General features: G+C 38.2%; 35 non-coding genes across 35 annotated transcripts; all 35 read left to right on the top strand.

The window, feature by feature from the left end:
• The first annotated feature begins 56 nt into the window (after window positions 1-56).
• On the top strand, window positions 57-129 carry Trnar-ucg (transfer RNA arginine (anticodon UCG)). The gene has a single exon. It is a non-coding gene; the product is annotated as a tRNA-Arg (tRNA).
• Window positions 130-308: 179 nt separating this feature from the next.
• On the top strand, window positions 309-381 carry Trnar-ucg (transfer RNA arginine (anticodon UCG)). The gene has a single exon. It is a non-coding gene; the product is annotated as a tRNA-Arg (tRNA).
• A 179-nt stretch (window positions 382-560) lies between these two features.
• On the top strand, window positions 561-633 carry Trnar-ucg (transfer RNA arginine (anticodon UCG)). Its single transcript has one exon. It is a non-coding gene; the product is annotated as a tRNA-Arg (tRNA).
• Window positions 634-812: 179 nt separating this feature from the next.
• On the top strand, window positions 813-885 carry Trnar-ucg (transfer RNA arginine (anticodon UCG)). The gene has a single exon. It is a non-coding gene; the product is annotated as a tRNA-Arg (tRNA).
• A 179-nt stretch (window positions 886-1,064) lies between these two features.
• Window positions 1,065-1,137, top strand: Trnar-ucg (transfer RNA arginine (anticodon UCG)). The gene has a single exon. It is a non-coding gene; the product is annotated as a tRNA-Arg (tRNA).
• Window positions 1,138-1,316: 179 nt separating this feature from the next.
• Window positions 1,317-1,389, top strand: Trnar-ucg (transfer RNA arginine (anticodon UCG)). The gene has a single exon. It is a non-coding gene; the product is annotated as a tRNA-Arg (tRNA).
• A 179-nt stretch (window positions 1,390-1,568) lies between these two features.
• Window positions 1,569-1,641, top strand: Trnar-ucg (transfer RNA arginine (anticodon UCG)). Its single transcript has one exon. It is a non-coding gene; the product is annotated as a tRNA-Arg (tRNA).
• Window positions 1,642-1,820: 179 nt separating this feature from the next.
• On the top strand, window positions 1,821-1,893 carry Trnar-ucg (transfer RNA arginine (anticodon UCG)). Its single transcript has one exon. It is a non-coding gene; the product is annotated as a tRNA-Arg (tRNA).
• A 179-nt stretch (window positions 1,894-2,072) lies between these two features.
• Window positions 2,073-2,145, top strand: Trnar-ucg (transfer RNA arginine (anticodon UCG)). The gene has a single exon. It is a non-coding gene; the product is annotated as a tRNA-Arg (tRNA).
• A 180-nt stretch (window positions 2,146-2,325) lies between these two features.
• Window positions 2,326-2,398, top strand: Trnar-ucg (transfer RNA arginine (anticodon UCG)). The gene has a single exon. It is a non-coding gene; the product is annotated as a tRNA-Arg (tRNA).
• Window positions 2,399-2,577: 179 nt separating this feature from the next.
• On the top strand, window positions 2,578-2,650 carry Trnar-ucg (transfer RNA arginine (anticodon UCG)). Its single transcript has one exon. It is a non-coding gene; the product is annotated as a tRNA-Arg (tRNA).
• Window positions 2,651-2,829: 179 nt separating this feature from the next.
• On the top strand, window positions 2,830-2,902 carry Trnar-ucg (transfer RNA arginine (anticodon UCG)). Its single transcript has one exon. It is a non-coding gene; the product is annotated as a tRNA-Arg (tRNA).
• A 179-nt stretch (window positions 2,903-3,081) lies between these two features.
• Window positions 3,082-3,154, top strand: Trnar-ucg (transfer RNA arginine (anticodon UCG)). Its single transcript has one exon. It is a non-coding gene; the product is annotated as a tRNA-Arg (tRNA).
• A 179-nt stretch (window positions 3,155-3,333) lies between these two features.
• Trnar-ucg (transfer RNA arginine (anticodon UCG)) lies at window positions 3,334-3,406 on the top strand. The gene has a single exon. It is a non-coding gene; the product is annotated as a tRNA-Arg (tRNA).
• Window positions 3,407-3,837: 431 nt separating this feature from the next.
• Window positions 3,838-3,910, top strand: Trnar-ucg (transfer RNA arginine (anticodon UCG)). Its single transcript has one exon. It is a non-coding gene; the product is annotated as a tRNA-Arg (tRNA).
• Window positions 3,911-4,339: 429 nt separating this feature from the next.
• On the top strand, window positions 4,340-4,412 carry Trnar-ucg (transfer RNA arginine (anticodon UCG)). The gene has a single exon. It is a non-coding gene; the product is annotated as a tRNA-Arg (tRNA).
• A 178-nt stretch (window positions 4,413-4,590) lies between these two features.
• Window positions 4,591-4,663, top strand: Trnar-ucg (transfer RNA arginine (anticodon UCG)). The gene has a single exon. It is a non-coding gene; the product is annotated as a tRNA-Arg (tRNA).
• Window positions 4,664-4,842: 179 nt separating this feature from the next.
• Window positions 4,843-4,915, top strand: Trnar-ucg (transfer RNA arginine (anticodon UCG)). Its single transcript has one exon. It is a non-coding gene; the product is annotated as a tRNA-Arg (tRNA).
• Window positions 4,916-5,094: 179 nt separating this feature from the next.
• Trnar-ucg (transfer RNA arginine (anticodon UCG)) lies at window positions 5,095-5,167 on the top strand. Its single transcript has one exon. It is a non-coding gene; the product is annotated as a tRNA-Arg (tRNA).
• A 179-nt stretch (window positions 5,168-5,346) lies between these two features.
• Window positions 5,347-5,419, top strand: Trnar-ucg (transfer RNA arginine (anticodon UCG)). The gene has a single exon. It is a non-coding gene; the product is annotated as a tRNA-Arg (tRNA).
• A 179-nt stretch (window positions 5,420-5,598) lies between these two features.
• On the top strand, window positions 5,599-5,671 carry Trnar-ucg (transfer RNA arginine (anticodon UCG)). The gene has a single exon. It is a non-coding gene; the product is annotated as a tRNA-Arg (tRNA).
• A 179-nt stretch (window positions 5,672-5,850) lies between these two features.
• Window positions 5,851-5,923, top strand: Trnar-ucg (transfer RNA arginine (anticodon UCG)). The gene has a single exon. It is a non-coding gene; the product is annotated as a tRNA-Arg (tRNA).
• A 179-nt stretch (window positions 5,924-6,102) lies between these two features.
• Trnar-ucg (transfer RNA arginine (anticodon UCG)) lies at window positions 6,103-6,175 on the top strand. Its single transcript has one exon. It is a non-coding gene; the product is annotated as a tRNA-Arg (tRNA).
• Window positions 6,176-6,353: 178 nt separating this feature from the next.
• Window positions 6,354-6,426, top strand: Trnar-ucg (transfer RNA arginine (anticodon UCG)). The gene has a single exon. It is a non-coding gene; the product is annotated as a tRNA-Arg (tRNA).
• A 179-nt stretch (window positions 6,427-6,605) lies between these two features.
• On the top strand, window positions 6,606-6,678 carry Trnar-ucg (transfer RNA arginine (anticodon UCG)). The gene has a single exon. It is a non-coding gene; the product is annotated as a tRNA-Arg (tRNA).
• Window positions 6,679-6,857: 179 nt separating this feature from the next.
• Trnar-ucg (transfer RNA arginine (anticodon UCG)) lies at window positions 6,858-6,930 on the top strand. The gene has a single exon. It is a non-coding gene; the product is annotated as a tRNA-Arg (tRNA).
• Window positions 6,931-7,109: 179 nt separating this feature from the next.
• Window positions 7,110-7,182, top strand: Trnar-ucg (transfer RNA arginine (anticodon UCG)). Its single transcript has one exon. It is a non-coding gene; the product is annotated as a tRNA-Arg (tRNA).
• Window positions 7,183-7,361: 179 nt separating this feature from the next.
• Window positions 7,362-7,434, top strand: Trnar-ucg (transfer RNA arginine (anticodon UCG)). Its single transcript has one exon. It is a non-coding gene; the product is annotated as a tRNA-Arg (tRNA).
• A 179-nt stretch (window positions 7,435-7,613) lies between these two features.
• Window positions 7,614-7,686, top strand: Trnar-ucg (transfer RNA arginine (anticodon UCG)). Its single transcript has one exon. It is a non-coding gene; the product is annotated as a tRNA-Arg (tRNA).
• Window positions 7,687-7,865: 179 nt separating this feature from the next.
• On the top strand, window positions 7,866-7,938 carry Trnar-ucg (transfer RNA arginine (anticodon UCG)). Its single transcript has one exon. It is a non-coding gene; the product is annotated as a tRNA-Arg (tRNA).
• A 179-nt stretch (window positions 7,939-8,117) lies between these two features.
• On the top strand, window positions 8,118-8,190 carry Trnar-ucg (transfer RNA arginine (anticodon UCG)). Its single transcript has one exon. It is a non-coding gene; the product is annotated as a tRNA-Arg (tRNA).
• Window positions 8,191-8,369: 179 nt separating this feature from the next.
• Window positions 8,370-8,442, top strand: Trnar-ucg (transfer RNA arginine (anticodon UCG)). The gene has a single exon. It is a non-coding gene; the product is annotated as a tRNA-Arg (tRNA).
• A 179-nt stretch (window positions 8,443-8,621) lies between these two features.
• Trnar-ucg (transfer RNA arginine (anticodon UCG)) lies at window positions 8,622-8,694 on the top strand. The gene has a single exon. It is a non-coding gene; the product is annotated as a tRNA-Arg (tRNA).
• Window positions 8,695-8,873: 179 nt separating this feature from the next.
• On the top strand, window positions 8,874-8,946 carry Trnar-ucg (transfer RNA arginine (anticodon UCG)). The gene has a single exon. It is a non-coding gene; the product is annotated as a tRNA-Arg (tRNA).
• Window positions 8,947-9,125: 179 nt separating this feature from the next.
• On the top strand, window positions 9,126-9,198 carry Trnar-ucg (transfer RNA arginine (anticodon UCG)). Its single transcript has one exon. It is a non-coding gene; the product is annotated as a tRNA-Arg (tRNA).
• The last annotated feature ends 111 nt before the right edge of the window (window positions 9,199-9,309 follow it).

The raw sequence follows: 9,309 nt of genomic DNA, 5'->3' as shown, positions 1-9,309 counted from the left end.
CGGTTGTTTAGAGTCCCTCATATATTTTCATCCTGTTTTCTTTCGCACATCGATGTGGCCGCGTGGCCTAATGGATAAGGCGTCTGACTTCGAATCAGAAGATTGCGAGTTCGAGTCTCGTCGTGGTCGAATTGTTTTGTCGTGATCATTCTTTTATATTAAACGAAACAACTTCCACCTGTTAATCATGAGTATGTTGCGTTTAACATGTGAATTATTTTTCGATGCTGATTTCTACCATAATTTCTACTTCGGTTGTTTAGATGCCCTCATATATTTTCATCCTGTTTTCTTTCTTATATTGATGTGGCCGCGTGGCCTAATGGATAAGGCGTCTGACTTCGAATCAGAAGATTGCGAGTTCGAGTCTCGTCGTGGTCGAATTGTTTTGTCGTGATCATTCTTTTATATTAAACGAAACAACTTAAACCTGTTAATCATGAGTATGTTGCGTTTAACATGTGAATTATTTTTCGATGCTGATTTCTACCATAATTTCTGCTCCGGTTGTTTAGATGCCCTCATATATTTTCATCCTGTTTTCTTTCGTATACCAATGTGGCCGCGTGGCCTAATGGATAAGGCGTCTGACTTCGAATCAGAAGATTGCGAGTTCGAGTCTCGTCGTGGTCGAATTGTTTTGTCGTGATCATTCTTTTATATTAAACGAAACAACTTAAACCTGTTAATCATGAGTATGTTGCGTTTAACATGTGAATTATTTTTCGATGCTGATTTCTACCATAATTTCTGCTCCGGTTGTTTAGATGCCCTCATATATTTTCATCCTGTTTTCTTTCGTATACCAATGTGGCCGCGTGGCCTAATGGATAAGGCGTCTGACTTCGAATCAGAAGATTGCGAGTTCGAGTCTCGTCGTGGTCGAATTGTTTTGTCGTGATCATTCTTTTATATTAAACGAAACAACTTAAACCTGTTAATCATGAGTATGTTGCGTTTAACATGTGAATTATTTTTCGATGCTGATTTCTACCATAATTTCTACTTCGGTTGTTTAGATGCCCTCATATATTTTCATCCTGTTTTCTTTCTTATATTGATGTGGCCGCGTGGCCTAATGGATAAGGCGTCTGACTTCGAATCAGAAGATTGCGAGTTCGAGTCTCGTCGTGGTCGAATTGTTTTGTCGTGATCATTCTTTTATATTAAACGAAACAACTTCAACCTGTTAATCATGAGTATGTTGCGTTTAACATGTGAATTATTTTTCGATGCTGATTTCTACCATAATTTCTACTTCGGTTGTTTAGATGCCCTCATATATTTTCATCCTGTTTTCTTTCGTATACCAATGTGGCCGCGTGGCCTAATGGATAAGGCGTCTGACTTCGAATCAGAAGATTGCGAGTTCGAGTCTCGTCGTGGTCGAATTGTTTTGTCGTGATCATTCTTTTATATTAAACGAAACAACTTAAACCTGTTAATCATGAGTATGTTGCGTTTAACATGTGAATTATTTTTCGATGCTGATTTCTACGATAATTTCTACTTCGGTGGTTTAGATGCCCTCATATATTTTCATCCTGTTTTCTTTCGTATATTGATGTGGCCGCGTTGCCTAATGGATAAGGCGTCTGACTTCGAATCAGAAGATTGCGAGTTCGAGTCTCGTCGTGGTCGAAATGTTTTGTCGTGATCATTCTTTTATATTAAACGAAACAACTTAAACCTGTTAATCATGAGTATGTTGCGTTTAACATGTGAATTATTTTTCGATGCTGATTTCTACGATAATTTCTACTTCGGTGGTTTAGATGCCCTCATATATTTTCATCCTGTTTTCTTTCTTGTATTGATGTGGCCGCGTGGCCTAATGGATAAGGCGTCTGACTTCGAATCAGAAAATTTCGAGTTCGAGTCTCGTCGTGGTCGAATTGTTTTGTCGTGATCATTCTTTTATATTAAACGAATTAACTTAAACCTGTTAATCATGAGTATGTTGCGTTTAACATGTGAATTATTTTTCGATGCTGATTTCTACGATAATTTCTACTTCGGTGGTTTAGATGCCCTCATATATTTTCATCCTGGTTTCTTTCGTATATTGATGTGGCCGCGTGGCCTAATGGATAAGGCGTCTGACTTCGAATCAGAAGATTGCGAGTTCGAGTCTCGTCGTGGTCGAATTGTTTTGGGCGTGATCATTCTTTTATATTAAACGAAACAACTTAAACCTGTTAATCATGAGTATGTTGCGTTTAACATGTGAATTATTTTTCGATGCTGATTTCTACCATAATTTCTACTTCGGTTGTTTAGAGTCCCTCATATATTTTCATCCTGTTTTCTTTCGCACATCGATGTGGCCGCGTGGCCTAATGGATAAGGCGTCTGACTTCGAATCAGAAGATTGCGAGTTCGAGTCTCGTCGTGGTCGAATTGTTTTGTCGTGATCATTCTTTTATATTAAACGAAACAACTTCCACCTGTTAATCATGAGTATGTTGCGTTTAACATGTGAATTATTTTTCGATGCTGATTTCTACCATAATTTCTACTTCGGTTGTTTAGATGCCCTCATATATTTTCATCCTGTTTTCTTTCTTATATTGATGTGGCCGCGTGGCCTAATGGATAAGGCGTCTGACTTCGAATCAGAAGATTGCGAGTTCGAGTCTCGTCGTGGTCGAATTGTTTTGTCGTGATCATTCTTTTATATTAAACGAAACAACTTAAACCTGTTAATCATGAGTATGTTGCGTTTAACATGTGAATTATTTTTCGATGCTGATTTCTACCATAATTTCTGCTCCGGTTGTTTAGATGCCCTCATATATTTTCATCCTGTTTTCTTTCGTATACCAATGTGGCCGCGTGGCCTAATGGATAAGGCGTCTGACTTCGAATCAGAAGATTGCGAGTTCGAGTCTCGTCGTGGTCGAATTGTTTTGTCGTGATCATTCTTTTATATTAAACGAAACAACTTAAACCTGTTAATCATGAGTATGTTGCGTTTAACATGTGAATTATTTTTCGATGCTGATTTCTACCATAATTTCTGCTCCGGTTGTTTAGATGCCCTCATATATTTTCATCCTGTTTTCTTTCGTATACCAATGTGGCCGCGTGGCCTAATGGATAAGGCGTCTGACTTCGAATCAGAAGATTGCGAGTTCGAGTCTCGTCGTGGTCGAATTGTTTTGTCGTGATCATTCTTTTATATTAAACGAAACAACTTAAACCTGTTAATCATGAGTATGTTGCGTTTAACATGTGAATTATTTTTCGATGCTGATTTCTACCATAATTTCTACTTCGGTTGTTTAGATGCCCTCATATATTTTCATCCTGTTTTCTTTCTTATATTGATGTGGCCGCGTGGCCTAATGGATAAGGCGTCTGACTTCGAATCAGAAGATTGCGAGTTCGAGTCTCGTCGTGGTCGAATTGTTTTGTCGTGATCATTCTTTTATATTAAACGAAACAACTTAAACCTGTTAATCATGAGTATGTTGCGTTTAACATGTGAATTATTTTTCGATGCTGATTTCTACCATAATTTCTGCTCCGGTTGTTTAGATGCCCTCATATATTTTCATCCTGTTTTCCTTCGTATACCAATGTGGCCGCGTGGCCTAATGGATAAGGCGTCTGACTTCGAATCAGAAGATTGGGAGTTCGGGTCTCGTCGTGGTCGAATTGTTTTGTCGTGATCATTCTTTTATATTAAACGAAACAACTTAAACCTGTTAATCATGAGTATGTTGCGTTTAACATGTGAATTATTTTTCGATGCTGATTTCTGCGATAATTTCTACTTCGGTTGTTTAGATGCCCTCATATATTTTCATCCTGTTTTCTTTCGTATACCAATGTGGCCGCGTGGCCTAATGGATAAGGCGTCTGACTTCGAATCAGAAGATTGCGAGTTCGAGTCTCGTCGTGGTCGAATTGTTTTGTCGTGATCATTCTTTTATATTAAACGAAACAACTTAAACCTGTTAATCATGAGTATGTTGCGTTTAACATGTGAATTATTTTTCGATGCTGATTTCTACCATAATTTCTGCTCCGGTTGTTTAGATGCCCTCATATATTTTCATCCTGTTTTCTTTCGTATACCTTTGGCCACCTGGCCTAATGGATAAGGCGTCTGACTTCGAATCAGATGATTGCGAGTTCGGGTCTCGTCGTGGTCGAATTGTTTTGTCGTGATCATTCTTTTATATTAAACGAAACAACTTCCACCTGTTAATCATGAGTATGTTGCGTTTAACATGTGAATTATTTTTCGATGCTGATTTCTACCATAATTTCTACTTCGGTTGTTTAGATGCCCTCATATATTTTCATCCTGTTTTCTTTCGTATACCAATGTGGCCGCGTGGCCTAATGGATAAGGTGTCTGACTTCGAATCAGAAGATTGCGAGTTCGAGTCTCGTCGTGGTCGAATTGTTTTGTCGTGATCATTCTTTTATATGAAACGAAACAACTTAAACCTGTTAATCATGAGTATGTTGCGTTTAACATGTGAATTATTTTTCGATGCTGATTTCTACCATAATGTCTACTTCGGTTGTTTAGATGCCCTCATATATTTAATCCTGTTTTCTTTCGTATATTGATGTGGCCGCGTGGCCTAATGGATAAGGCGTCTGACTTCGAATCTGAAGATTGCGAGTTCGAGTCTCGTCGTGGTCGAATTGTTTTGTCGTGATCATTCTTTTATATTAAACGAAACAACTTAAACCTGTTAATCATGAGTATGTTGCGTTTAACATGTGAATTATTTTTCGATGCTGATTTCTACCATAATTTCTGCTCCGGTTGTTTAGATGCCCTCATATATTTTCATCCTGTTTTCTTTCGTATACCAATGTGGCCGCGTGGCCTAATGGATAAGGCGTCTGACTTCGAATCAGAAGATTGCGAGTTCGGGTCTCGTCGTGGTCGAATTGTTTTGTAGTGATCATTCTTTTATATTAAACGAAACAACTTAAACCTGTTAATCATGAGTATGTTGCGTTTAACATGTGAATTATTTTTCGATGCTGATTTCTACCATAATTTCTGCTCCGGTTGTTTAGATGCCCTCATATATTTTCATCCTGTTTTCTTTCGTATACCAATGTGGCCGCGTGGCCTAATGGATAAGGCGTCTGACTTCGAATCAGAAGATTGCGAGTTCGAGTCTCGTCGTGGTCGAATTGTTTTGTCGTGATCATTCTTTTATATTAAACGAAACAACTTAAACCTGTTAATCATGAGTATGTTGCGTTTAACATGTGAATTATTTTTCGATGCTGATTTCTACCATAATTTCTACTTCGGTTGTTTAGATGCCCTCATATATTTTCATCCTGTTTTCTTTCTTATATTGATGTGGCCGCGTGGCCTAATGGATAAGGCGTCTGACTTCGAATCAGAAGATTGCGAGTTCGAGTCTCGTCGTGGTCGAATTGTTTTGTCGTGATCATTCTTTTATATTAAACGAAACAACTTAAACCTGTTAATCATGAGTATGTTGCGTTTAACATGTGAATTATTTTTCGATGCTGATTTCTACCATAATTTCTGCTCCGGTTGTTTAGATGCCCTCATATATTTTCATCCTGTTTTCCTTCGTATACCAATGTGGCCGCGTGGCCTAATGGATAAGGCGTCTGACTTCGAATCAGAAGATTGCGAGTTCGGGTCTCGTCGTGGTCGAATTGTTTTGTCGTGATCATTCTTTTATATTAAACGAAACAACTTAAACCTGTTAATCATGAGTATGTTGCGTTTAACATGTGAATTATTTTTCGATGCTGATTTCTACCATAATTTCTACTTCGGTTGTTTAGATGCCCTCATATATTTTCATCCTGTTTTCTTTCGTATACCAATGTGGCCGCGTGGCCTAATGGATAAGGCGTCTGACTTCGAATCAGAAGATTGCGAGTTCGAGTCTCGTCGTGGTCGAATTGTTTTGTCGTGATCATTCTTTTATATTAAACGAAACAACTTAAACCTGTTAATCATGAGTATGTTGCGTTTAACATGTGAATTATTTTTCGATGCTGATTTCTACCATAATTTCTGCTCCGGTTGTTTAGATGCCCTCATATATTTTCATCCTGTTTTCTTTCGTATACCAATGTGGCCGCGTGGCCTAATGGATAAGGTGTCTGACTTCGAATCAGAAGATTGCGAGTTCGAGTCTCGTCGTGGTCGAATTGTTTTGTCGTGATCATTCTTTTATATGAAACGAAACAACTTAAACCTGTTAATCATGAGTATGTTGCGTTTAACATGTGAATTATTTTTCGATGCTGATTTCTACCATAATGTCTACTTCGGTTGTTTAGATGCCCTCATATATTTAAACCTGTTTTCTTTCGTATATTGATGTGGCCGCGTGGCCTAATGGATAAGGCGTCTGACTTCGAATCAGAAGATTGCGAGTTCGAGTCTCGTCGTGGTCGAATTGTTTTGTCGTGATCATTCTTTTATATTAAACGAAACAACTTAAACCTGTTAATCATGAGTATGTTGCGTTTAACATGTGAATTATTTTTCGATGCTGATTTCTACCATAATTTCTGCTCCGGTTGTTTAGATGCCCTCATATATTTTCATCCTGTTTTCTTTCGTATACCAATGTGGCCGCGTGGCCTATTGGATAAGGCGTCTGACTTCGAATCAGAAGATTGCGAGTTCGGGTCTCGTCGTGGTCGAATTGTTTTGTAGTGATCATTCTTTTATATTAAACGAAACAACTTAAACCTGTTAATCATGAGTATGTTGCGTTTAACATGTGAATTATTTTTCGATGCTGATTTCTACCATAATTTCTGCTCCGGTTGTTTAGATGCCCTCATATATTTTCATCCTGTTTTCTTTCGTATACCAATGTGGCCGCGTGGCCTAATGGATAAGGCGTCTGACTTCGAATCAGAAGATTGCGAGTTCGAGTCTCGTCGTGGTCGAATTGTTTTGTCGTGATCATTCTTTTATATTAAACGAAACAACTTAAACCTGTTAATCATGAGTATGTTGCGTTTAACATGTGAATTATTTTTCGATGCTGATTTCTACCATAATTTCTACTTCGGTTGTTTAGATGCCCTCATATATTTTCATCCTGTTTTCTTTCGTATACCAATGTGGCCGCGTGGCCTAATGGATAAGGCGTCTGACTTCGAATCAGAAGATTGCGAGTTCGAGTCTCGTCGTGGTCGAATTGTTCTGTCGTGATCATTCTTTTATATTAAACGAAACAACTTAAACCTGTTAATCATGAGTATGTTGCGTTTAACATGTGAATTATTTTTCGATGCTGATTTCTACCATAATTTCTGCTCCGGTTGTTTAGATGCCCTCATATATTTTCATCCTGTTTTCTTTCGTATACCACTGTGGCCGCGTGGCCTAATGGATAAGGCGTCTGACTTCGAATCAGATGATTGCGAGTTCGGGTCTCGTCGTGGTCGAATTGTTTTGTCGTGATCATTCTTTTATATTAAACGAAACAACTTCCACCTGTTAATCATGAGTATGTTGCGTTTAACATGTGAATTATTTTTCGATGCTGATTTCTACCATAATTTCTACTTCGGTTGTTTAGATGCCCTCATATATTTTCATCCTGTTTTCTTTCTTATATTGATGTGGCCGCGTGGCCTAATGGATAAGGCGTCTGACTTCGAATCAGAAGATTGCGAGTTCGAGTCTAGTCGTGGTTGATTTGTTTTGTCGTGATCATTCTTTTATATTAAACGCCACAACTTAAACCTGTTAATCATGAGTATGTTGCGTTTAACATGTGAATTATTTTTCGATGCTGATTTCTACCATAATTTCTGCTCCGGTTGTTTAGATGCCCTCATATATTTTCATCCTGTTTTCTTTCGTATACCAATGTGGCCGCGTGGCCTAATGGATAAGGCGTGTGACTTCGAATCAGAAGATTGCGAGTTCGAGTCTCGTCGTGGTCGAATTGTTTTGTCGTGATCATTCTTTTATATTAAACGAAACAACTTAAACCTGTTAATCATGAGTATGTTGCGTTTAACATGTGAATTATTTTTCGATGCTGATTTCTACCATAATTTCTACTTCGGTTGTTTAGATGCCTTCATATATTTTCATCCTGTTTTCTTTCGCACATCGATGTGGCCGCGTGGCCTAATGGATAAGGCGTCTGACTTCGAATCAGAAGATTGCGAGTTCGAGTCTCGTCGTGGTCGAATTGTTTTGTCGTGATCATTCTTTTATATTAAACGAAACAACTTCAACTTGTTAATCATGAGTATGTTGCGTTTAACATGTTAATTATTTTTCGATGCTGATTTCTACCATAATTTCTACTTCGGTTGTTTAGATGCCCTCATATATTTTCATCCTGTTTTCTTTCGCGCATCGATGTGGCCGCGTGGCCTAATGGATAAGGCGTCTGATTTCGAATCAGAAGATTGCGAGGTCGAGTCTCGTCGTGGTCGAATTGTTTTGTCGTGATCATTCTTTTATATTAAACGAAACAACTTAAACCTGTTAATCATGAGTATGTTGCGTTTAACATGTGAATTATTTTTCGATGCTGATTTCTACCATAATTTCTACTTCGGTTGTTTAGATGCCCACATATATTTTCATCCTGTTTTCTTTCACACATCGATGTGGCCGCGTGGCCTAATGGATAAGGCGTCTGACTTCGAATCAGAAGATTGCGAGTTCGAGTCTCGTCGTGGTCGAATTGTTTTGTCGTGATCATTCTTTTATATTAAACGAAACAACTTAAACCTGTTAATCATGAGTATGTTGCGTTTAACATGTGAATTATTTTTCGATGCTGATTTCTACCATAATTTCTGCTCCGGTTGTTTAGATGCCCTCATATATTTTCATCCTGTTTTCTTTCGTATACAACTGTGGCCGCGTGGCCTAATGGATAAGGCGTCTGACTTCGAATCAGATGATTGCGAGTTCGGGTCTCGTCGTGGTCGAATTGTTTTGTCGTGATCATTCTTTTATATTAAACGAAACAACTTCCACCTGTTAATCATGAGTATGTTGCGTTTAACATGTGAATTATTTTTCGATGCTGATTTCTACCATAATTTCTACTTCGGTTGTTTAGATGCCCTCATATATTTTCATCCTGTTTTCTTTCTTATATTGATGTGGCCGCGTGGCCTAATGGATAAGGCGTCTGACTTCGAATCAGAAGATTGCGAGTTCGAGTCTCGTCGTGGTCGAATTGTTTTGTCGTGATCATTCTTTTATATTAAACGAAACAACTTAAACCTGTTAATCATGAGTATGTTGCGTTTAACATGTGAATTATTTTTCGATGCTGATTTCTACCA

Source organism: Euprymna scolopes, chromosome 11 (genome assembly GCF_053919585.1).
Source record: "Euprymna scolopes isolate OS-2025 chromosome 11, ASM5391958v1, whole genome shotgun sequence".
Lineage (NCBI taxonomy): Eukaryota > Metazoa > Mollusca > Cephalopoda > Sepiida > Sepiolidae > Euprymna > Euprymna scolopes.
This window is presented reverse-complemented; position numbering and strand designations above follow the sequence as displayed.